The sequence below is a fragment of the Hyperoodon ampullatus genome (assembly GCF_949752795.1).
Source record: "Hyperoodon ampullatus genome assembly, chromosome: 2".
Classification (NCBI taxonomy): Eukaryota; Metazoa; Chordata; class Mammalia; order Artiodactyla; family Ziphiidae; genus Hyperoodon; species Hyperoodon ampullatus.
The window spans coordinates 135,951,319-135,977,296 of NC_136915.1; the positions used below are offsets into that span (position 1 = coordinate 135,951,319).

The window sequence follows — 25,978 nt, forward strand, 5'->3', positions numbered from 1 at the left end:
GAATTGAGATGCACCGGCAGCCTTAAATGTTAGTTGGTATTTGTATTATGGCATAATATAAAGGCACTGCATTCAACCATCTCAGTCACTACACGTTTATGCAGGCTGATTCTCACAGCCAAAACAGACGCACAAAGTACACCCACCCATTTACCCACCTGGGGAAGCCCGAAGCCTCCCTGCCTGCCTGCCTGCCTTCCTTACGGGGCTCAGAGAAAAGCTGCGCATGCGTGCACGTGCTTCCAAAGAGCCTCGCTAGGGGGCAGAATGGGAAACAGGAAGTTCTAACGCCTGTCGTACAAGCGCGACGTAAAGCGGGTCTGCTTTATGGCACCCTGCTTCCGCCGTAAAGCGCCGTTGGCAAGCCCGCGTGAGTGGGTTGACGAGACTACTTCCGGGGGCAAAACGCGATTCTTGGAGGTTTGGCTGACTTGCTGTCTTCCCCATGGGCAAACGCGGGAGCCGGAGCCGGAGCCGGAGCCGGAGCCAGAGCCAGCTGCTCAGCTCCCTAACTAAAAAGCAGAAGCAGCATCTAAGGGATTTCGGCGAGGAGCATCCCTTCTATGACACGTATGGAGAGGCAAGGCTGGGACCGGCGCTGCCGGCGTCCTTTCCCGGTGGGAGCCCGCGTGTCCCCGCGTTTGGTCCGCCGGTGCCCCGGGGGTAGTGACAGGGCAGCTCCCGCCGCGTCCCACGCTGCCCCGGCGCCGGCCTAGCTCGCCCGGGGATCCTGGCGGCTTCCCGCCTGAGATGGGGTTCTTCACCGGTCTTCCTACCCTTTGTTGAGCCTGTAGTTTTATGCTAGACGGCACGCCTCCTGTGTGGCGACTGGGCAGAGATTTTATAAGCTTGTTTTCGTTCTGTATGTTTTTAAAGAATTGCTTGGGGGCTTCCCTGGTGGCGCAGTGGTTAAGAATCCGCCTGGCAACGGAGGGGACAGGGGTTCGAGCCCTGGTCCGGGAAGATCCCACATGCCGCGGTGCAAGTAAGCCCGTGCGCCACAACTATTGAGCCTGCAGTCTAGAGCCCGCGAGCCACAACAGCTGAGCCAGGGTGGTGCAACTACTGATGCCCGCGAGCCTAGAGCCCCTGCTCCGCAACAAGAGAAGCCACCGCTCGCCGCAACTAGAGAAAGCCCGGGCGCAGCAACGAAGACCCATAGCAGGCAAAAATAAATAAATAAGTTAAAAAAAAATAAGAAAAGAATTGCTTGGGACCCTCGACATCACCTATGTATTCAGTGACCATGAGGAAACGAATGTTTGGGTAGTTGTGGGTTCCTCTATAAGTGTCCAGACTCTCAGTTATGATCTTAGTGCTCATCCCACCCCTTTGGGCTGCTTTATCAACAGTTAGCGGGATAGCCTACTTAAGAAATTTGCTAGAAAAGGTGAACCCCGACGGCTTTTATTTGCCAAAATTTCCCATCTTTTGGATGAGAGCCTGTTACTGTGTGACTGTAGTATTTGTCATGTGGTCTTGTTAGACTTTTTCATTCGTCTATTATTATCTATTTGGCATATCCTTACAAAACCTGTCCAAATGCATATGGAGTTTTTACTTGACAATAGATATAATGTATTTATAACGGTATAGTCTGCCATGTTCATTTAAAGTTGTATCATTAGACTTTTCCTAATTGCTACATACTAGTAGTTAAAGTTTAACATTGCCTGTTTCTTCTCAGGGTTTCCAGAAAGGAAGCAAAACCACAGACTTGTCAACTGGTAATGCTTTATACCTTCTTTATGATAGTAGATTCTGGACTGTTACTTTTAAGATTATATATGGTAATAAAGTTTGGCTACATTTCCACTCTTTTTGATTTTAGATGTAAGCTATATTTTAGTAATATTGCTTAGTTTTAAGTGCAGGTGTCTGTTAAAATGCCATTGTGATAACTAATATAGTATAAAGTATGAAACTGTCCTGAGAGATTAGCCTGTTAGAACCTGTTAAGGAGGCTTACCAGAGGGCTCTTGGTGAATCCTAAGAGGGAATGTCATGTTTACTTAACATAAAATAGAGTGCAAAATCATCAAAGGTCTTATTTCATTACCCCAGACTCAGAAATAAAGTACACTTTTTTGTTGTAAGTTTTCCTGTTGCTCCTTTAAAGGTGCCAAGTGTCTGACACATAGGTTAGATCGCCTTATAACCTAAAGCTCCATGTGTTTAGTTTGCTGTCTTCCCATGTGGTACATTAGCAGTTCAAAGAAGAGGAAGAGCTTCTAGAATCATAGCTAGATTAGCTGTTTTAAACAAATTTGGTGCTAGATTTGGTTGAATAGATGAGATTGCATATTTGCAGAAAAGCTAGTTTTTATTTAGAAAAGTCTGAACTTGGTTCCACTGTGGGCCTGATGATAGTCGTGGGGTAGCAACAAGAACAATATAATTTTTGTTTTTAAAATCCCCATTTTCCTTTTAGTCAGAGGGTTTAGATACTTCAAGTTCTGAAAGTGAAGCATAGAGTGAACCAGAACAAGTTTCTGGTTACAACAGACTACTTGCCACGTTAAAGGATGTTTCCAAGGAAGATGAGGAGGAGGAAGAGGAAGAAGACAGTGTTATATATGAGGCAGAAATGAATCTTGAAGACGGCGATAGTGACATCGTTGTGGAGGAAGAGACGGCAGTAGAGTCTACTGACATGCAGAAGAGTAAGTGTCTTTGATGTGGGTTTATCATCTTTGCAGGGACCACAGACAGATTGCCCCAGGGGCAGGGTGCCTTGTACCATAGAGCTGGGTGAAAGCACATGGATTCAAAGCAGAGATTCTTAACATTGTTGGGCTCTGTGATATCTTCAAGAATCTGATGAAAACACAGGAAGGACCCTCTGGCCATAAAAATGCAGAAATGACATTTTTGCTTATGATTTCCAGGATTTCATCAATCCTACTTCAAATTCCCCTGATTGAGAGGAAAGGGAACATAATTCTGTTTTTGTAATGGTCTCAATTTATGAAAGAGATTATTGTTCCTGCCTTAGAGGAACCAAGTTTAGTGGAAGATAGACATAAAATATACAAAACTTTTCAAGCATCAAATCTGAATGGAACCGATAAATATAAGGTGTTAAAGAGGTGCAAAGTGGTCACATGCTGCCAGGGTGCATGAGGGGAGGCTTCAGAGAAGAGCTGGGATTGAAAGCTTAAAGGAACTCTGTCTCACTCGGACATCTAGGTGACTAGTTTTTTAAAAATTATTATTAATTAATTTATTTCTGGCTGCATTGTGTCTTTGTTGCGGTGCGCCGGCTTCTCACTGTGGTGGCTTCTCTTGTTGTGGAGCATGGGCTCTAGGCACGTGGGCTTCAGTAGTTGTGGCACATGGGCTCAGTAGTTGTGGCTCACGGGCTCTAGAGCACAGGCTCTGTAGTTGTGGCGCACGGGCTTAGTTGCTCTGCGGCATGTGGGATCTTCCCAGACTAGGGCTTGAAACCACGTCCCCTGCATTAGCAGGCGAGTTCTTAACCACTGTGCCACCAGGGAAGTCCCCATAGGTGACTTTTTAATTTAACTTTAAAATCAACTTGATTGCAGTATGAATTACATTCAACAAGGTGTACCCATTTTAAGTATGTAATTTGATAAGTTTTGACAAATGTGTCTGTCTATATTATCATCGCCAAAGTCAAGATACAGAACACTTCCAATACCTGCAAAAAGTTCCTTCTTGTCCTTTTACAGTCAGTTTCCCAGGCCTGGCATCAGGCAACCACTGACATGCTTTCTTTCACTATGTATTAGTGTTTCCTATTCTAGAAATTCATATGAATGGAAGCACACAATAAGTACCCTTTTGCATGTGGCTTCTTTGGCTCCTCATGTTGTTGTGACTCATCCGTGTAGTTCATATGAGTAATTCATTTCTTTTTATTACTGGAATAGTAGTCCATTGTCTGAATATATCTGGGTAACTTTTTATATTCTATTATCTTAATGCCTATTTGCCTTACTGTGTTTTTTTCTATACTTTAAGGTGTCACACACCATTCTTAGTGTTTTCATTCATCACTTGTACTCGGATAAAAAAATCGTTGCCTCAGACTTAGGGACTTTTTTGATTTTGTTGGTTTTCCAGTTTTCTTTCATGTTTTAGGTTTTTAAAAATGAAAAGTCTGGTTTTTTAAATTATAAAAGTAATATATATTTCCTGTAAAAATTTAAGAGGGTGATATAGTTAACATATATCTCCTCCACCCTGGGATGAACACCTTTAACATTTTATAGAACCTTCCAGACTACTTTTTTATGGATATATGAGTGAATATATATTTGTGTGTATGTGCATAATGGCCTCATATATTTCTGTAAGTTACTTTTTTCTTTAATGATATAACGTGTGTAACTGGGTTCACATTAGCTTAATCACATAGTATTCCATTGTAAATAATATGTGGTAATTTAATTAGTACCCCTTCGATAGAAATGACGAAATCATTTTTTCTAGTTATTTGTTATATCAACGCTGATTTGAACATCTTTACAGGTACTAGGTCAGCAGTCAAGCTCAGTTTTGAGACTTATGTCTTCTACCTGAATTTGCTTAAAAGTAAATGATAGCCTAAGGAATTAGATTTCATTTGTCAACAGAAGTGTAATTATATTTATGAGTAGTAAATAATTTCACAAAATGTTTTATCAAAACTGCAGATGCGGCCTTACCTGCTGACCCTAAGGGAAAAGATGGGCACGGGCCACCTGGCACAGCAGAGGAATCCCCAGAGGAGTTTACAGATGCAAAACATGAGTCACTCTTCAGCCTAGGAACCAACTTTCTCGAAGAGGAAAGAGGAGGCAACTGTTCTCTGAAAGCATCACAAGGTCAGAGCACAGCTCATGTTGTTTGAATTCAGCTGGTGCTTAGTATGGGTGGTTGTGGTCTAATACCTGTTAAATCTCTTGTTATTGGAATGAGCAGTAATAGAAACAGATAGTTTAGCAGCTAGATGTAGAGCTGGAAAGAAATGCTTCTCCGAGATCTTTTGTGTTTTTCAGGGTTAGGCAGTGTTGCGAGTGGGCGCGGCTGTTCATGAGGACAAACAGTTGAACAATGATAGCAGGGAAGGCCAGTTCCTCAAAGCTCACGATCCACAGCTGGGGTCAGGGGAAGACTTCTGATTTTTTTCCCCAAGCAGGGAAGGGAGAGAAAGAGGAGAAAAGTACTTTGCATTTTTCTCTCTATCCTTCACTTGCTCTTCCTTACTGGAGCAGTAATTTTACAGATTTGTGAGACCCGGCAGTGGCTAATCTGATTGGTCCTTATTACTAGGAAGCACCTCAGAAGCCAGAAAGCTCCACCCTGTCTCCCCAGTCTCTCTCTTTATTTTTGGCTGCATTGGGTCTTTGTGGCAGTGCGTGGTCTTCTCACGGTGGTGGCTTCTCTTGTTGTGGAGCGCAGGCTCTAGGCACACGGGCTTCAGCAGTTGTGACACGCAGGCTCAGCAGTTGTGACACATGGGCTCAGTAGTTGTGGCTCGCTGGCTCTAGAGCTCAGGCTCTGTAGTTGTGGCGCATGGGCTTAGTTGCTCCGCGGCACTGGCAGGTGGATTCTTTTTTTTTTTTTTTTTTTTTTGCGGTACGCGGGCCTCCCACTGTTGTGGCCTCTTCCGTTGCGGAGCACAGGCTCTGGACACCCAGGCTCAGTGGCCATGGCTCACAGGCCCAGCCGCTCCACGGCATGTGGGATCTTCCCGGACCAGGGCACGAACCCGTGTCCCCTGCATCGGCAGGCGGACTCTCAACCACTGCGCCACCAGGGAAGCCCGGCAGGCGGATTCTTAACCACTGTGCCACTGGGAAAGTCCCCATAGGCGACTTTTTAATTTAACTTTAAAATCAACTTTATTGAGGTATGAATTACATTCAACAAGGTGTACCCATTTTAAGTATATAATTCGATAAGTTTTGACAAATGTGTATATTTATATTGTCATCGCCAAAGTCAAGATACAGAACACTGGGCCATGCCTCTGTCCCCATGACTGTTACTTAGACAAGCCTGTGGTAGGCTGAGGCAGGGCTCTGCTGTCTCTCAGGTCCTGTGTCTTAGCCTGTGCCTGGGTGGGCAAGTCAGGTTGGTCTCATTCTGTGTCCTGACTGCCTTTTTTGGTCCCAGTGCCATTCTTCAACCAGCTGTGCCACTGAAGTTGAAATTTTAATCCTCATTTGGTTCTGTTAGCTATTCTAGACAAGAGGAAGAAGTAGCAGGTAGAATTTGGGCAAAAACCACGTTCTGAACTCAAAAAACGTTAAAAAAAAAAAACCCTGGAGGAAACATTAGGAGGCTTGACTATCCTAAAGTTTCTCTGGTTGTTTGGTCTGTACTGATATATTATCACCTAGAATTCTTATTTCCTATTGTTCACCTTTATCTTAGGTCTTAATATAAGGTGCACTGCATTTGAAGTTTTACTACCTGGGTCCCTGAATGGGTCATTTAACTTTGCTTCTTACATGAGTGGGGCTGGAAGAGAAGGTTGGGTGGCCAGTGCAGAGCACTGACCCTGCCATTTTGATCATTTGTTCACCTCAGTTGAGTGTTGAGCATTTATATTTGTCTTCCAGTGCAGGTTAAATCAGACATGGAACCTGCCCTCAGGGATCTTGCAGTCTAGTTAGGTGAGGTAGGACATGCACATATATGTGTTGGTGTGGATAACTGAGGGCAGGGTGGGGCGCTTGAGAGAAAGTGATGACTGTCTATAGGGGACCAGAGATGGCTTCTTTGGAGCCAGAACTGTGCCTGACACAGTAGGCTCTTGGGAAATAGTTACTTACTGTGAGTCAGGGGGTAACATTCAACGGATACTATTTGGATATATAGAAATGCGGTGAACAAGAGGATAGAATTTTCAGTTAAAGGAAGGAAAGCCACAGTGGCAGAAGAATTTGAGAGCCACGTAATTCAAAAATTACATTAGAGAGGTAGGTTAGAGGTGTATGTTGAATTTCAGTCCAAGAAGTTTCTTCAAAGGTTTTTGAGGTGGGGAATAACGTGATTAAAGAAATGCTTTAGGGAGATGAACCTGTCAGAAACTTTTAAGCTCTGGACTGGGATAAATGATGGGGAAAGTTGATGGGGAAAAAGATGAGTTAACATCATGAAAACAGGATGTCATTCACAGGGGAAGACTGGAAAATCCCTGTCATTTGCCCTAAGTGTTCTAATATTCTTTATTTCTGAATTAGATCCATTTGCACAACATGTAAACAAAGAACTGAAAGAAAAAGAAATCCAGGCTGTTGCCACAAATCCCAAAACTACCCACCAGCTAAAAGTAAGCATTGTTCCATCATCACAGTTACAAATGGAGAAAAGCAGTGGTCTTGGGTTTTAGTGGTCTCCCTGAATGTATGATACACACCCGTGGCAGATGGCTTGATAGGGAGCAAGATAGAGGAAGACTGGAAGAGCCCAGTAAGGCACAGGCATAGCTAGAAAAGGCACTGGGAAGCTGGAAGGTGGGGACCAATAAGATAAGAATGCTTTGGAGACAGGTACACCAGGGTTTAGACCAACGTCTGCAAGGGGCTATCTCATGACCTAAGGCAAGTTAATCTACCTTTTTAATCTTCACTGTTCTCATCTGTTAGAGGGGGACAGTAATGCCTGCATCAAAATAAAGTAATTTAGTTTACTGGAAGACATGTACGAAGTGTTCAGTCAGACAGTAGCTACTGCTGTTCATTTGTTTGAAATATCTGAGATAAGTTCACACCTAAATTATTCAGTATGGAGCAGTTTTTGCTTCTTTTTTCGGTGATTTTTTTTTTCACCACTGATGCTATTCATAAGAATTGGTCATCCTTGTTTCATTGAAATTTTTATTGAGATAATAATTATAGATGCAGTTGTAAGAAATAATACAAAGGTATCCCATGTGCCCTTTGCCCGGTTTCCCCCAATGGTAGCATCTTACAAAACTGTAGTACAATATCACAAGTAGGAAATTTCCACTGATACAACCTACCTGTCTTATTCAGATTTCCTCACTTTTGCTCCTGCTCCTTTGTGTTATTTAGTTCTCTACTGTTTTATCACGTGTAGGTTGCCCTGGCCACCACCACAGTCAACATACAGAGCATTTCCAGCACCATAAAGATCCCTCCTCTTCCCTGGTGCCATTTTATAACCACACCCACCTCCCTTCCCCCATTCCTAACCCTTGGTAACCACTAATCTGTTCTCCATTTCTATAATTTTGTTATTTCAAAAGCGTTATATAAATAAAATCATACAGGTTGGCTTTTTTCACGCAGCATAATTCCTTGGAGATTCATCCCAGTTGTTGGCATATATCAATAGTTAATTCTTTTTTATTGCAGAGGTCATCCTTTCTTTATTGCTAAGATCAGCAGTTTGTTACAGTGCAAAAATTCCCAAACTGGTATTCCACAAAATACTATTCTTTTTGATTCTAATATATGTCTCCAAAAAAAAAAAAATCCAAAACAACAACAAAAACCTTGTTCCACGTCCAAGTAAATTTGGAAAACTCTGGGTCAAACGAAGTGGAACGGAGTCCTTGTTACAGGACTCAGCAGAACCTTTAGTGTCCGATCTGCATGTGACTCTCCCTGAGGGGGATTAGGTTTTGTGGTGGTTACCGAAGTTATTTGACCGTTGGGCCCCCTTTTCTTTTGTCTAGAGTAAATTTTGACTTCCTACAGTGTGGTCCACAGGACAGTTTGTGACCCACTGATCTAGTGAAGAGCTCACAAGGTTTCTAAAGTCAGAAACCTTGGGCTCTAACCCTTAGCTCTGTTCGCCTCTGTTTGTCTGAATCCTATAAGCTCTGAACCTCAGCATTTCCTAAACTGCAAGAAGAGCATTATAGTGTTTAGCTTGTAAGGTTGTTGTGAGGATAAAGTGAGAGGATCTGTAAGTTGTGAAAGGCCTTGGTAAATTATAAAGCACTATATGAATGTAAGGTACTATAATTCATTTCTAACTTAGTTCTTGATCATTTCTCCCACAGTGGCCCATCCTGGGCCAGCTTGTCTTTTCATCCAGGTTTTAACAGTTGGAAACCTTTAAACCCCCAAAGGACATTGACTTAAAGTCACTTCATCTCCAGAAGCCTCTGGAATCCACCTGGATCAAGACCAACAGCCAGTTCCTCTCTGGTCCCCCAAATTCAAGTAGCCCCTTCACACCCCTCCAGAAAGAGCTCTTCTTAATTATGAATTCTTACCGGGACCTGTTCTACCCAGAAAGGACTGCCCTGAAGAAAGGGGAAGAGATTCGCCACGTGTACTGCCTGCATGTGATAAATCACGTTCTCAAAGCCAATGCCCAGGTGCTTGCCAACAACAGCAGATGCCGAAGCCAGAAACTTGGGTTGGGTGATGATGATGACTTCAGGGACCAAGGGCTAACGAGGCCCAAGGTGAGTGGCAGCAGCAGAACTTTGCCCTCAAGGAGGCTGTAAGGCTCTAACATATGGGTCCTGGCACTTAGCAGGTTCTCAGATGTTTTAATGATTGGAATAATGAATGAGTCCAAGAATGAGCATATTAGATGGGCCAGGTAATGTCACAGCAGTGCTGCAGACAGCTCAGTGGACTGTCTCTAATAGCAGATCTAACTGGAAACTGGAGTAGGAGGTACCTCCATGATAATTCTCTCCTTAAAGCTAAACCCTGATCCTACATAAGTAACACTCCACTATAAATCTCTTCTTTGTGATTGTCAGAGCTGGATGGGACCTTAAGGAGCCTTTTATTCAATCCCTACATATTACACCTGTGGACAGAGACCCAGATTCGTAGAGGACCTTGCTAAAGAGAACCAGGGAAAAAGTAGCAGAGACAGGACTAGAACCAAGGATTCTCTTCACTAAGCCACATAAATATGTAAACCTTGGAAAACAAAATCCCTGTTTTTGCATTGTATCCTTATTACTGCTTAAAGTGATGATTACATTTATGTGGCTCATAAGCCTAAGCTCCAGTGGATTGGGAGCTTACATCGTTTAATTCTGTCTACATTTTTCATGATGTGCTGGAGCTAGATACTGTGCCACCCATACCCCCTTACCCCTTAGCCTCTGTGTCTATATTGAAGAAGCCTCATCTTCTTAGATTCTTCCCATTGGGCTTAATAGGATTTTAGGATTTTGATACTGATATGGCTCTTAGAGATTTCTTAGTCCAACCCTCTTGTTTGATAGTTGGGGAAACCAAAGCCTAGACACTTACTTAGTGTGACAGCCGGGACAGTAACTTGGCCCTCTTCAAAACTGATCCATCATCCCTGCACTGTACCAAACTGAATCACTACACCCCTCTGGCTGTGCTGGTTGCCTTTCTGAGAAACTATCTCAGAATCTTGAACATCAGGATAATAAGATTATCTGTTTCCATTTAGAATTGCAAAATAGAATATGAGGTAGATTACCCATGAATCACATTCAGAATTTGGTGAATTGCCTGATCTGACTGGGGTTATATCCATTGATTGTATTGTTTACACAAGAGTAGTTAGAAGGTAATCATTTGTTAAGCATCTTCTGTTTTTTTTCCTCAACAGTTAAAATTAAGCACTTTTGGAAATGTTTGGAAAACTGAATCCTATATTTCCCATTGAAATATCATCTTATTTCAGAAATCCTTTATCATCATTTCTGAAAAATGTACTAGGAAATGTACTAGAAAAGTAATGATGCTTTAGTCCTTTCCTTACTAACTTTATTCTCTACTTAATACATCTAATTCATTTGTTCAGCATATTCCTTGGGTCTTACGGATCAAAATACTGAACTAAGTTCTGTGGGAGACAGAAATGAGTAAAATTTCTTGTCCTCAAAGAGCTTTGTGTGTTTATGCCCTTGGGTTTTTGCTAATGGACACCTCTGTTAACGGCATTGACTTACCTCAAAAAGTATTTCTGGGCTTCCCTGGTGGCGCAGTGGTTGAGAGTCCGCCTGCCGATGCAGGGGACACGGGTTCGTGCCCCTGTCCGGGAAGATCCCACATGCCGCGGAGCGGCTGGGACCGTGAGCCATGGCCGCTGAGCCTGCGCGTCCGGAGCCTGTGCTCCGCAGCGGGAGAGGCCACAACAGTGAGAGGCCCACGTACTGCAAAAAAAATTTCTACATTCTGCTTAAGAATTGCGCCCCCCACCCCAAGGAGCCATGAGATTGAAGTCCATAGGACATGGTGCTGTGGGTCGGAAAGATGCTCAGCCTTCAGTACTGAGTCAGGTCCTGTGTAAAGGGGGTGACACGGATGTGGTCCTTGGCCAGGGGCTGTGGAACGGAGGGCTCCTTAGGTCCCCAGCAGGCTCACCTCGAGCTGTCCTTCCTTCCCCGTGCCCCTCCAAGGCTGCCCATCACTCCCTCCACAGGTGCTGATAGTGGTGCCATTCCGGGAAGCTGCTTTGCGGGTGGTACAGCTCTTCATCAGTCTTCTTGAGGGCGACAGCAAGAAGAAAATAATTGTAAGCAACAAAAAGAGGTTTAATGGAGAGTATGGCTCAGATCCCAAGGAGAGACCACCCAACCTGAAGAGGCCTGAGGATTATGAAGCTGTATTTGTCGGCAACATCGATGACCACTTCAGGACTGGTAATTCCTCCTTGTCAAAACTGAGACCCTGAGGGACCTGAGGTGTGAGGTGCACATAGCTGGAAGCTAGAAGCCTGGAATTAGGCATTCTTTCAGAGGGTCACTGTCTCAGCCTCCTAGCAGAACCAGGACGCATTTGAGACCACTCGTCTGCCAGGGGAGAGTCTTGCCTTGGCTAATGGGGTACATACTTGGCTAATGGGATGGAGTGTCTGTGAAGGCATGTATGAAAGGCACCTGCATGTTTATAACAAATGTCTCAGCATGCCTATAGCTGGTAGCTCACAGTCAATGCTACAGGGCTTCTTCGGGGAGTTGGAGGTGATGGGGCTGGGTGGGTCAGCCTGGGGAAGATGAATAAACTAGAGCATCTGTACGTAATGGACTTCCCTCCTGCCTGCCATGTGGAGTGCCCACACCTGAATTATCTCCACTCTGGACTTACTGACTCCCCCCCAGCTTTGCACATTTTTGCTTGTTTGTCATTCAGCTCCCATGTACTTGGTTGCTTGTTCATTGAAAAAGTTCCTGGAAAATATTTATTAGTCACGTATGCCCATTTACCACTTATTAAGCATCTACTATGTGCCAGGCACTGTTAAGCTGGAGATATGGAATTAAAAGTTACTGTTAAGCAAGTCCAGCCTTAAGACAAATCAGACAGTATGGGATGAGATGTGTTACGGTTAGAGGATAGTGGGTGTTCTAGTTAAAGTATTTAAAGCAAATATCCTTACTCAAAATGGGCTCAGGACTGTTAGGGAAGGCCTTCTGTTGGAGGTACCATCCATACTAAGTTGAAACCTGAGTCAGATTTAGCCAGGTACAAAGTGGAGCGATGAGAGTGGAAGAAAAAGTTTCAGACAGGAAACGGCAAGTGTGGAGGCATCAGGGTGAATAAACCGGCATGACTTAGGATTCAGAGGCTTTAGCATGGCTGGAGTGTGCAGTGCAAGGGGATTAGAGCTTATGGTTAGTTTTAAACATATGCAGGCGGCCAACAAGGAGCTGATAAATCAGTCTTTTGTTTAATTGATATATAATTGACATATTAGTTTCAGGTGTACAACATAGTGATTCAATGTCTATATACCTTACAAACTTATCACAACAATAAGTAAAGTTACCGTTTGTCACCATACAAAGTTAATGCAGTATTATTGACTGTATTCCCCATGGCATACATTGGATCCCTGTGACCTGTTCACTTTATAACTGGAAGTTTTATACCTCCTGATCTCCCCCATCCATTTTGCCCACCCTCCAACCCTGCCCTCCCTGCTGGCAACCACCAGTCTGTTCTCTGTATCCGTCTGGTTTTTTGTTTTTTAGATTCCACATATAAGTGAAATCACATGCTGTTGATATTTGTCTTTGTCTGACTTATTTCACTTACTGTGATACCCTCAAGGTCTATCCTTGTTGTCGCAGGTGGCAAGATTTCATTCATTTATGGCTCAGTAATATTCCATTGTGTGTGTGTGTGTGTGTGTGTGTGTGTGTGTGTGTACACACCACATCTTTATCCATTCATCATCTGTGGACACTTAGGCTGCTTCCATATTCCATATTTTGGCTATTATAAATGTTGCATTGAACGTAGGAGTGCATATATCTTTTTGAATTAGTGGGGTTTTTTCTTTGGATAAACACCCAGAAGTTGAATTGCTCAATTGTATGGTGATTCTATTTTTAATTTTTGAAGAACATCCATACTGTTTTCCATAGTGGCCGCACCAATTTACATTTCCACTAACAATGCACACGGGTTCCCTTTTCTCCACATCTTTGCCAGCATTTGTTATTTCTTGTCTTTTGGATAAGACCTATTCTGACAGGTTTGAGGTGATATCTCATTGTGGTTTTTTTTCTCTCTGTGCTTTGGTTAATAGCAACTTATAATACATGGTGGCTGTAAGAATTTATAACTCCAAAATCACAGCCTATCATTTTATATTATTTCATTTTGATCACAGCACTTACTAGCCACCTGATACATTCTTCTTTTTTTTTTTTTTAATTGGAGTAGGTATAGTTGATTTACAATGTTGTGCTCATTTCTGCTGTACGGCAGTGACTCAGTTATACACATATATACATCCTTTTTTATATTCTTTTGCATTATGGCATATCCCAGGAGATTGGATATAGTTCCCTGTGCTATACAGTAGGACCTTGTTGTTTACCCATTCTAAAGGTAATAGTTTGCATCAACTAACCCCAGACTCTCAATCCATCCCTTTCCCCACCCCTGACCTTGGCAACCACAGGTCTGTGAGTCTGTTTCTGTTTTGTAGATAGGTTCATTTGTGCCATATTTTAGATTTCATATATACGTGATATCATATGGTATTTGTCTTTCTCTTTCTGACAGACTCCTCTTAGTATGATAATCTGTAGTTGCATCCATGTTGCTGCCAAATGGCATTATTTTGTTCATGTTTATGACTGAGTAGTATTCCATTGTATATATGTATCACATCTTTATCCATTCATCTGTCAATGGACATTTAGGTTGTTTCCACGTCTTGGCTATTGTGAATAGTGCTGCTATGAACATAGGGGTGCATGTATCTTTTTGAATTATAGTTTTGTCCAGATATATGCCCAGGAGTGGGATTGCTGGATCATATGGTAATTATATTTTTAGTTTTCCAAGGAAACTCCATACTGCTTTCCATAGTGACTGCACCAACTTACATTCCCACCAACAGTGTAGGAGGGTTCCCTTCTCTCCACACCCTCTCCAGCATTTGTTATTTGTAGACTTTTTAATGATGGCCATTCTGACCAGTGTGAGATGGTACCTCATTGTAGTTTTGATTTCTCATTGTGATTTTGATTTGCATTTTCCTGATGATGAGTGATGTTGAGCATCTCTACATTTGACTGTTGGCTATCAGTACGACTTCTTTGGAAAAATGTCTATTCAGGTCCTCTTTTTTTTTTTTTGCTGTACGTGGGCCTGTCACTGTTGTGGCCTCTCCCATTGCGGAGCGCAGGCTCCGGACGCGCAGGCTCAGCGGCCATGGCTCACGGGCCTAGCCGCTCCACGGCACGTGGGATCTTTCCGGACCAGGGCACGAACCCATATCCCCTGCATCGGCAGGCGGACTCTTAACCACTGCGCCACCAGGGAAGCCCTGTTTGGGGTTTTTTGATAATGAGTTACATGAGTTCTTTATATATTTTGGATCTTAACCCCTTACTAGATTTGCAAATATCCTCTCCCATTCAGTAGATTGCCTTTTTGTTTCATTGATGGTTTCCATCGCTGTGCACAAGCTTTTTAGTTTGATGTAGTCCCATTTGTTTATTTTTGGTTTCATTGCCCTTGCCTGTGGAGTCAGATCCAAAAAAATATTGCTAAGACTGTTGTCAGGGAAGTTACTGCCTATGTTTTCTTCTGGGAGTTCTGTGGTTTTCAGGTCTTATGTTCAAGTCTTTAATCCATTTTGAGTTGATTTTTGTAGATGGTGTAAGCTAGTGGTCCAGTTTCATTCTTTTGCATGTAGCTGTCTAGTTTTCCCATCACCATTTGTTGATGAGACTGTCTTTTCTGCATTGTATATTCTTGTCTCCTTTGTCATAGATTAATTGACCATATAAATATGGATTTCTTTCTGGGCTCTCTGTTCTGTTGATCTGTGTCTGTTTTTGTGCTATTACCGTACAATTTTGATTACTGTAGACTTGTAGTGTAGTTTAAAATCAGGGAGTGTTATACCTTCAGCTTTGTTCTTCTTTCTCATAATCAGTTTGGCTATTCAGGATCCTTTGCAACTCTGTACAAATTTTAGGATTATTCTAGTTTTATGAAAAATGTCATGGGTATTTTGATAAGGATTGCATTAAATCTGTAGATTTCTTTGGGTAGTATGGACTTTGTTTTTGAATTTTCTTTCTTTCTTTATACAGCAGGTTCTTATTAGTTATCCATTTAATACATATTAGTATATACATGTCAGTCCCAATCTCCCAATTCATCACACCCCCACCCCCACCCCCACTTTCCCCCCTTGGTGTCCAGTATGGACATTTTAACAGTACTAAGTCTTCCAATCTATGAGCATGGTGTATTTTTTCATGCTTCTGTCATCTTTAATTTCTTTCATCAATACCTTGTAGTTTTCCAAGTACAAGTTTTTTACCTTCTTGGTTAGATTTTTTTCTAGGTAGTTTATTCTTTTTGATGCTATTGTAAATGGATTGTTTTCTTAATTTCTCTTTCTAATAGTTCATTATTAATGTATATAAACACAACAGATTTTTGTTAACTTTGTATCCTGCAACATTACTAAATTTATTTATTAGTTCTGACAGTTTTTCGGTGGAGTCTTTAGGGTTTTCTCCATAAAGTATCATGTCATCTGCAAATAGTCAGTTTTACTTCCTCCTTTCCAATTTGGTTATCTTTTATTTCTTTTTCTTGCCTAGTTGCTGTGGCTAGGATTTCCAATACTATGTTGAATAAAAGTGGCAGAAGTCTGCATCCTTGTCTTGTTCCTGATTTTAGAGGAAATGCTTTCAGCTTTTCACCACTGAATATGATGTTAGCTGTGGGTTTATCGTATATGCCTTTGTTATGTTGAGATACGTTCCCTCTATACCCACTTTGTCAACCCATCCTTGCATCCCTGGAATAAATTCTACTTGATTATAGTGTATGGTCCTTTTAATGTATTGTTGGATTCAGTTTGCTAATAATTTGTCAAGGATTTTTGCATCTGTGTTTATCAGGCATAGTAGCCTGTACATTTCTTTTTTTGTGGTGTTTCAGTATCAGGGTTATGCTGGCCTCATAAAATGAGTTTGGAAGTGTTTCCGCCTCTTCAGTTTTTTGAAATATGTTTGAGAAGGATAGGTATTAAATCTTCTTTAAGTATTTCGTAGAATTTATCATGAAGCTCTCTGGTCCTGGTCTTTTGTTTTGGGGGAGCTTTTTGATTACTGATTCAATCACATTACTAGTAATTGATCTATTCACATTTTCTGTTTCTTCATGATTCAGTTTTAGAAGATTGTGTGTTTCTAGGAATTTATGTATTTCTTCTAGGTTATCTGACTTGTTGGTGTATAATTGTTTGTAGTAGTCTCTTATGATACTTTGTATTTCTATAGTGTCAGTTATAGCTTCTCTTTCATTTCTGATTTTATTTGGGCCCCTTCTCTTTTTTTCTTATTGAGTCTGACTAAAGGTTTGTTAATTTTGTTTATCTTTTCACAGAACCAGCTCTTAGTTTCATTGATCTTTTTTTTTTGTCTCCATTTCATTTATTCAGTATTTCTCATCTGACTTCTATTATTTCCTTCCTTCTTTGTTGGAAGTTTTTTCCTTTCAGCATATTTGAACATATCATGCCATCTCCTTCTGGACCACAAAGTTTCTGATGAAAAATCAGCTGATATTCTTATGGGGATTCCCTTGTCTGTAATTAGTTGTTTTTCTCTTGCTGCTTAAGATTCCCTCTTTACCTTTGACTTTTAACATATTAATTATAATGTGTCTTGGTATGAATCTCCTTGGGTTCATTTTGTTTGGGACTCTTGGTTCTTGCTGGACCTGAATGTCTGTTTCCTTCACCAGGTTAGGGACATTTTTAGCCATTATTTCTTCAGATAAGTTTTCTGCCCCTTTCTTTCTCTGTCCTCCTTCTGGGACCCCTATAATGTGGATGTTAGTGCCCCTTTCTCTCTTCTTCTGCGACCCCTTAACACCGATGATAGTACACTTGATGTTGTCCCACAGTTCCCTTAAACTGTCCTCATATTTTAAAAATATTTTTTCTCTTTGCTGTTCTGTTGGGGTGATTTCTACTACCTTGTCTGCCAGGTCACTGATCTGTTCTTTTCTACCATCTAGTCTGCTGTTGATTCCCTCTAGTGTATTTTTCAGTTCAATTATTATAATCTTCAGCTGTGTGAGTTCTGTTTAGAACTTTCTTATATTCTGTCTCTTTCTTGAGTTTCTCACTGTGTTCGTTCATTCATCTCCCAAGTTTGGTGAGCATCTTTAGGACTATGACTTTGAATTCTTTATCAGATAAATCACTTACATCTGTTTCATTAAATATTTTTTCTGGGGTTTTATCTTCTTCCTTCATTTGGAACATGTTCCTCTGCTTCCTCATTTTGCTTGACTCTCCGTGTTTGTTTCTGTGTATTATGCAAAACAGTTACTGCCCCGTCTTGAAGGAGTGGCCCTGTGTGGGAGATGAACTGTATTTTTAACTTTTTCCTAGTTCTTGGTCGTCTTATAAACTCTGTTTGTTTCACTCCCATGGAGTCTAGAAATGCAGTCCCACCCCCATCTGCCTGAGCTTGGTGCTCAAGGAGTGTCCCCTGTGTGGGCTACATGCGATTGTTGCCTCAGGTCGTGTCCCGCGAGTGGCATGAGATGGGGTAGGCGTGGCTGCTCGTTGTCCATGTTTGTCAGTGCTGCACACAGGCAGTGCAGGGCCGTGGGGTAGGGGGTACTCACCCACCACCACTGTTAGCAACTTAGAGTGAGAGTGCAAAAAAGTGGCACCCACCAGTGCCATCAAGGTAGAGGGAATTTGTAAAAATGGCATCTGCCAGCATTCTGTCCCCAGAGAGAGTCCCAGCCAACTTCTGCCCCTCTGGTAGATGCTTTAAGATTAGCAAGTGAATCTCCTTCACATATGATCTGGGCTCTTTACAGACTGCTACTTGTTGCTTAGGAAAGAGATGTGGGCAGGAAATATAAATTTTTGTGATGATAATGTTAAAGCCATAATTAGTGAATATATTTATCCAAAGCTTTATGTAGAGTGAAAGAGAACTTGTGGGTGAATCCAGGGATTTGTTGAAGAGCTCTTTGAATATGGAAAAATAGATAAGGACCAGGTCAGTAATAGAAGTAAGTGTTAAAGTGATAGAAACCACCAGTAAGGAAAAGAACATTTCAAGGAGGGTGTGCTTATGCATTCGTGACAAGAAACACTAAAGTGCCATTGAATTGGTAACTGAGAGCTGTTGGTGACCTTGGCAAGAGTCATTTCAGTGGTGTCCTGAGACTCAGAGGCAGATTGCAGTACATTAAGGAGTGAGTGGGAGATTTTAAAGTAGAGATAATTTTTTGGAAGGTTTGCCAGTGAAGGAAAAGAAGAGGGTGGGAGCTAGAAGGGACCGTAGATGCAAAGGAGGGATGATGATGATGACGATGATGATTTTAATAATTAAAGCAGTTTGAGCACAATTACATGCAAAGGGGAAGATGTGGAAGGTACAAGGGGAGGCTGCAGTTTGAGAGGGTGGAAGCTAATGGCTTGGTGGTGACTCATGAACTGATGTGTGCTTGGCTGTTTTGTGTATAGGGGTAGCAATACTGCAGAGAAGCATCCGACTTTATGCCCCCTTCTATTCGTCAGACATCCTCATTGCCTCCCCTCTGGGCTTGAGGACCATCATTGGTGGAGAAGGAGAGAAGAAGAGAGATTTTGACTTTCTGTCTTCTATTGAGCTTCTCATCATTGATCAAGCTGACATTTACCTGATGCAGAACTGGGAGCATGTCTTGGTAATGCTGGTCATTAACATTTAGAGACAAGAAGCTCAGTGGTTTGAGTCTGAAATGGTTATTAAAGTCCAGATTAAAACTCAGCTTGGAAATGGAAATATTCCACATTTTCCAATTTGAAAACGGGAAATGTTGTCCCCTCTTCTACCCACAAGTTGGTCAGTAAAGTATCCAGAAAGATAAAAATTCTTGTCAACATTTTCAAATCTCCAGAAAAGATTTCTTCCCCTTAAAAGTTGCTTCTAGTAATAGACCAGTTTAGTGTGGTTGGTTGGTTGGTTGGTTGGTTGGTTGGTTGGTTGGTTGATTGAAATCCCTCCTCACCAGGAATGTTTTTATCTAAAATAGTTCCTCCTATTTATGCTCGTTCTCTTTTGTTTGGTCTTCAGTGGAGATGGAAAACATTGCTCATGATTTCTTAATTTGTGATGTTTTACAGAGAAACGTAAGATGTTTTTGTCCCCCTACTGTAATTTGTACTATGATTTTTTTTCTCCCTCTCAACATACTCTGCAATGTTTTGGGGTTTAGGATTGTGCTTTGGAACAATCCTCATCACAGAACTATAGGTTTATTTTTATAAGGCATGTGAGAATTTACCTTTTCTACAACCCCAGGACTTGGAGTAAGTTTGGGACAGATAAAGGGGAGTACTTATTTATAAAGTAGGGAATAAACTTATAGTACTTGTGACCCTTCAATATACATTACAAGGTAAAAATATGATTAAAATAGGAAAGGCACGTCGATGGTTGAGTCATCTTTATTTTGAGCAAAAGGCACATGTAGTCACTCAGGGAATTTTCTAACGTTTTGGGAACCAAGTCATGGAAGGACAGCAGCTCTGTTTTCCATGTCATTTCCCTTCTTGTCCAAGTCTGGAACTGAGTGGCTTATAGAGTGACCAGAGTGGCATTTCAGAATTTCCTTTAAAAGAAATATTCTGTATAGGTAGCATCTTGATCCTTTTTGAAAGATCCACAAGGTGGCCAGTTTGAGCTTTTCTTCTTGTTCGCTTGACTATGGGCAAGTCACTCACCCATCTGAGCCTGTTTTCTTGTTGTAATTTGGGAGATGATAGTATCTACTTCATGGGGTTAAATAAGATGATGGGCTTATAGAAAGGTTAGCAACGCCCAACAGGTTAAGTGTTCAATAAGTATTAATGGAGTATTATTTCTGCTCAAAGCATTTGATGAACCACATGAACCTACTGCCCTTGGACTCACATGGGGTGGACTTTTCTCGAGTGCGCATGTGGAACCCCAATAATTGGTCCAGGTACTATCGTCAGACGCTGCTGTTTGGGGTCCTGCAGGATGCCCAGATCAACTCTGTGTTCAACAAGTACTGCGTCAATGTGCAAGGCCAGGTGGGTTCTCTCCTTCTTTCTCTGAATTTTCATGAAGTATTGTGTATTGTTTGGGTCATGAGGCAGAAGGAGAGGACAGCATTTGGTCAACAATGGGGATAGCTCACTTCCTAATGTTCTCACTGACTCCTGGCAGGTGGCTGTGAGGAATGTCCCGATGACAGGCTGCATCAGTCATGTCCTGGTGCAGCTCCCACATGTCTTCCAGAGGATGGAACCTGAAAACCTAGCTTCAGTGATTGATGCCAGGTACCCTCCCCTGTCCCATTGGATCCCTGGGGGGTCACAGAGAGGGATTTTACTTGGGCGTTCAAATTTAGAATTGTATTCCGTGTTGGCTTTCTTAGTTACCATTTATGAAATGAAATGAGATAATTGAATCCAATCATGCCATTGACAGAGGAGGACACTGAAGGCCAGAGAAATGGTGTGTTGTCCTAGTTCCAATAGTGTCAGGGTTAGTAAATCAAGGGTACTTTCCCCTCGACTGTGGCATTTTAAAATTACATTAATTTTTTAATGCCTCATGTCAACAACTTAATTCTAAGCCCTTCAGGGCAACAACTGTTTTTCTAATTCTCTCTGTAATTTCCCCCTGTCTTCTCATTGTGTTTAGTCAGGGGACCCATGGTAGCAGAATGGTGCTTAACACATGGTAGGTGTTCAGTAATTATTTGTTGACTGACTGATTGACAACTGAATGAATGAATGATACAGTTACGTACTTCCTAGAATAATTCTCTGGGATATACAAGCATCACATCTATTCTTTATGATGAATAGTGTTGGCACTTACTTTTTGATGTGCTTAACAAGTTTTATCCCTATATAATCTCTTTGCAATGAGGTAGGCCAAATTGGCCTCTTAGGGGAGGTAGAAGGAGATTGTGACTTGCCCAGGGTCATGCAGTTGGCAGTGACACTATGGCTCACCTCTAGACCACTGACTCTGCCCTTTGCCTTTCCAAATCAGGTTTAACTTTTTCGTCAACAAGATTTTGCCTCAGTATCGTGATGCAGTCATGTCTCACACGCTTATCTATGTCCCCTCCTACTTTGACTTTGTGCGTCTCCGAAATTACTTCAAGAAGGAGGAACTGAACTTCACTCATATCTGCGAGTACACCCAGAAGTCTGGTGTCTCCAGGGCCAGACACTTCTTCCTTCAAGGAGAGAAGCAGTTCCTGCTCCTCACAGAGCACTTCCATTTCTACAAAAGGTAAAGTAGGGCCAGGTTTCAAGTGTCCTCTCTGGAGGGTCTGCTTCCAAGTGCATGGTGGGCTTTGCTGTGTTATAAGGTCCTCCCTTGCTTCACCTCCTGCAGACAAGCCAGAGTTTGGGGGGCTGGACAGACTTTTCTTGATTGGTTGGTTGGATTTCTTTCAAAATGGGCATTGTTGGAAAAGGTGGTAGAAACGAATGAGTGACTACAGCATAACCTGTATATAGATCTGGAGTGGGTCCATACTTAGGGTACCTCCTGTAGCTGTGGGTATACCCCTCAAGAAGGATATTACAGAGTTGAGCAGCTCTCAACTGAATACAGGAAAGGGAGGAACCTGTCGTAGAAGCACAGATGAAACACTGGGGACTGTGTGGTCTGTGGAGATGGAAGTTGAGTACAGGGTCAGTGTTCAGAAAGCTCTCATTTGTCCTGAGGCAGTGCACACACACTTCTGCACCAAGGAGAACCAGGACTAAGGGGCTCCTTGAAGTTTAGGAGAAGCAAAAGGTGAGGGGCTTAGAGGTGAGTATTTAAGGGCTTCAGGGTTTGCTTCTTGCTGGCATCATCATTTGCTTTGTTCCAGTGAGTTGTTGTTTTCATTCATGTTGGAAATGGTATTTTGGGGGAGTTTGCACTCAGCAGGTCTAAAGAGCCCTTAGTTTTCCAAAAGCTTGATACATCAAAGCAAGTCCTTTAAATGAAGTGGATGGATTGGAAAACTTCCCAGCGTGATTGTCTGTAGCAAGTGTGAACTAAGCTGGGATGAAGACTGCTCTCAAGTAGCAGCTTTTCAAGGAGAGGGCATGATGTCAAAGGAGCCCTTTCTCTTAAGTAGGCAGGACAGTCTTCTGTCTTACACTGTTCATTTATTGACCAAACTGTTTTGTCCCCAAAGTCACTATAAAGACAAACCGAACACGTGCCATTAGCTTTGTACCCTGGACCAGGTTAGTGGGTGTTTAAGTTGAATGGAGATAATCTGCAACTGCCAATTATCTCAAGGTTCCCAGCTATAGATTTTTTTTGCTTGAGAGGTCACCAAGGTGATGATGGGTATTTTGATCTGCAGTGTCTTTGTGATTTGATTTTTTCATTTGACCTTGGGAAAAGTACATGTATTTTACACTTTAGTATCCAGCTTTAAAATTCTGTATTTATATTCTCTATGGAAGTAGGCCGTGTTAGACATATTACAGTTCATTTGTGAGCTAGCAAAAAACTTTCAACCTGAGGATTTGTTTTCTTTGGGGAGATGAAACCAGTAGAATCTTAGGATGGGATGGGCATTTGGTCATGATGGCCCTCCTGAGGGGAGGACAGTTCACAGTTCTTTCTCTGAGCATTATCAGTGGGTTAGCACAGGAAGGATTCTTAAGCAGGGGGCAATCAGAAACTCTGGAGGTAGGATTTCTGGAGGTGGGAAACGCTAGTGGGGTGTTTCTGAGTGCTCCCTGCCTCAGGGAGAACCCCAGTTATAGAAGTAACAGACCTCGTCTTTATAGACTGTATGCAGGAGCCAGCCTTGCAAGTCAGTTGTGGTTGCCTCATTTATCTTTAACAGTTGTCAGGTAACATAGACATCGGGAATGTCCTTAGTTTTAGGTCCTGTCACAGTGTTACGCCATATTTGTAGGGGTCACCGAAGACCCAAAGCACATACAGGAGAGGAGGAAGGCAGGGGAAGAGGTGCAGAAGGTCATGGGAATTGTTACTAACTGCCCCTCTGGAGAGGTTCTGGTCACGTGCTCTTATTTCCAGGAGATGCCTAGTCTCTACTGTGCACGAATTGGTACTAAGAGAGATTTTCTTGGGTTTTAAATATAATACCTATTGGAATTGGTTTTGTTGTTTTATTTTGCTTTAAAAATACTCTCATTATAAGAGTATTACACAATTATTGTAGAGAACCTAGAAAATCTAGGTTAAAAAAATGGGATCACCTATCATCTTACTGATATAAATACCCATTTTGGTGTATTTCTTTCCTGTCTCTTTGATGTAAAAAACATGTGCACGTGCACACACACACAGACACAGGCATTTTAAAAAGGACACCAACATTGGGATCACAGTGTACGCATTTGGATTTTTTTTCTTTTATCTTGAATGTTTCATGTGCTTATTGAAAAAAAGCTTAAATAAGTTAGCATTTTGGTATATACTTGTATGTTATGGATGTATTTTTAAGTTAATATATATATATAGTTCTACTATATCCTGCCCCCGCTCCAACTTTTTATTTGGGAAGATTTCATTTCAAAAGACATTGTAAGACTATCCCAGTGAACATCTCTAACTCCTTCCACTTAGGCTTCACCAGCTGTTAGCATTTTGCCACATTCTCATGCACCCACATTCTCTGTCTCTCCTTCTCTCTTTCCACTCACATCTCTTATTTTTTCTTCTTGAACCATTTGAGAGTAGATTATGGGAGGCTTCATGACACTTAACTCCTAAATCTTTCAGCCTGTAGAGCTTAAAAACAACATTCTTTTATCTAACCACAACACCATTAACATACCACTTGACATTACTGCAGTAATACCATCTAATATTTAGTCTGTATGCAAATTTTCCTAGTTGTTCCCAAAATGACTATTACAGCTGTTTCTCACCACCCCCCCCACCCCAATCCAGGATTTAGTTAAGAATCCTACATTGCACTTGTGTGACATGTTTCTTTAGTCTATTTTAGCAGTTCTCAAGCAGGAGCAGTTTTGCTCCCCAAGGGACATTTGGAAATATCTGGAGACATTTTTGGTTGGTACAGTTGGAGGGTTATTCTAGTGGTCTAGTGGTTCAAGCGGGTCAAGGCCTGGGTGCTGCTAGACGTCCTACAGTGCACAGGACAGCCCTTACAACAAAGAATTACCTGGCTTAAAATGGCAGTAGTGCCAGGGTTAAGAAACGCTGATCTAGAATAATTCTCTTCCTTTGTTTCTTGCTGTGATACTGATATTTTTTGAAGAGTCCAGTCCAGTTTCCTGTAGAATGTCCCACATCTGGATTTGGCTGTTTTCTTATTATTTAGATCAGTGTTCCCAAACTTTGCTACATATTAGAATCCCCTTGGGGAGCTTTTAAAAATCTGAATGCCCTGGTCATACCCCAGTATCAATTAAATCATGGTGTTTGGGGATGGGGACCAATTACAGGTATTTTTAAAAAACAAATAGGTGATTGAGTGAGCATCAGAGTTCGGGGACCAAAGATTTAAACATTATTTTAGTAAGAATTCTACATAGAGGATATTGTGTACTTCCCCCTGCATCTCCTCAAGAGGCCCAGGGTGTCAGTTTGTCCCATTTTTGGTGATACTAAATGTAATCACTTGGTCAAGGTGTAGGTCTGCTAAATCTTTACATTGTAAAAATACCTTTTCTGTGTAATTATAAGTAACCTTTAAGGTGTGTATAGCATCCTTTTTAATGGTTGCATAGTGTTACATTGTATGGGTATATAATTAACCCAGTTTCCTTTTAATGGGCATATTGATTTGTTGTTTTCTGTTATTATATACAATAATGCCAAGAGCATCCATATGCATAGTTGATGGCATAGTTGCCTAGGCATTTCCTTAGGATAAATTTGGAAAGGAAAACTTATTTGTTCAAAAGCTGTACCCAGTTTAAAATTTGCTGTGTGTTGCCACTCCCATCTTCTCCCCTCCCCGGTGAAATACACACACAATAATTTATACTCCATTAGCCTGTTTCTGTAAATTCTGTAAATATTTCTGTAAATTCTCCTTTTCTCCAGTGACTTGATAGTCAAAATGATACCTCATGGTTTTAATGTCTTTTTCTTGCTTTTCTGTGTTTTTTGTAATTGTCAGTTGAATGTAGTGCCTGAGTAAGTAGTTGGCCTGGACGCCTCTTCTGTCAGGCCACTAGCGTGGCAGTTGTGAATCTAGTGAGGATTTGGTTGTTACCGTCGTTGCCTTCTATTTACCACAAACTGCCAGTTCCTCCAGCAGACAGTGGCCCACTGTGGGGCCCAGTGCTGGAGGGCCTTGTCTCAGTGTCCTGCTCCCCTCTCAGCTTTCACCGTGCCCTGCACCCCTGTGCCGAGGGAGAGCCTCTCCCACGCTCCGGCCCCTCCCCCAGCAGCAGGCTGCTCCTGCTCGCTCCTCCCCTAAGGCTTGATGTGGGGCAGTTGTCCTCCTCCTGGTCCAGCTCAGATGCAGGCAGGTTCTGTCCGTCCTGGGCTTTGGAGCTGGCGCTTTCTCAGGGCTCCTGCACCACCCTCCATGGTGGCCAGCCT

General features: G+C 42.0%; 1 pseudogene across 1 annotated transcript in view; it reads left to right on the plus strand.

Annotated features, from left to right (window-relative positions):
• Positions 1–291: 291 nt before the first annotated feature.
• The window catches only part of LOC307063491 (U3 small nucleolar RNA-associated protein 25 homolog), a 28,824-nt pseudogene continuing 3,137 nt past the window's right edge, over positions 292–25,978 (plus strand). The window contains exons 1-11 of the transcript in view: positions 292–570; positions 1,688–1,727; positions 2,432–2,663; positions 4,662–4,832; positions 7,200–7,288; positions 8,990–9,400; positions 11,359–11,578; positions 18,916–19,118; positions 20,308–20,490; positions 20,627–20,739; positions 21,464–21,709. The product of the transcript in view is annotated as a U3 small nucleolar RNA-associated protein 25 homolog (transcript). The remainder of the gene's footprint in view (positions 571–1,687; positions 1,728–2,431; positions 2,664–4,661; positions 4,833–7,199; positions 7,289–8,989; positions 9,401–11,358; positions 11,579–18,915; positions 19,119–20,307; positions 20,491–20,626; positions 20,740–21,463; positions 21,710–25,978) is intronic.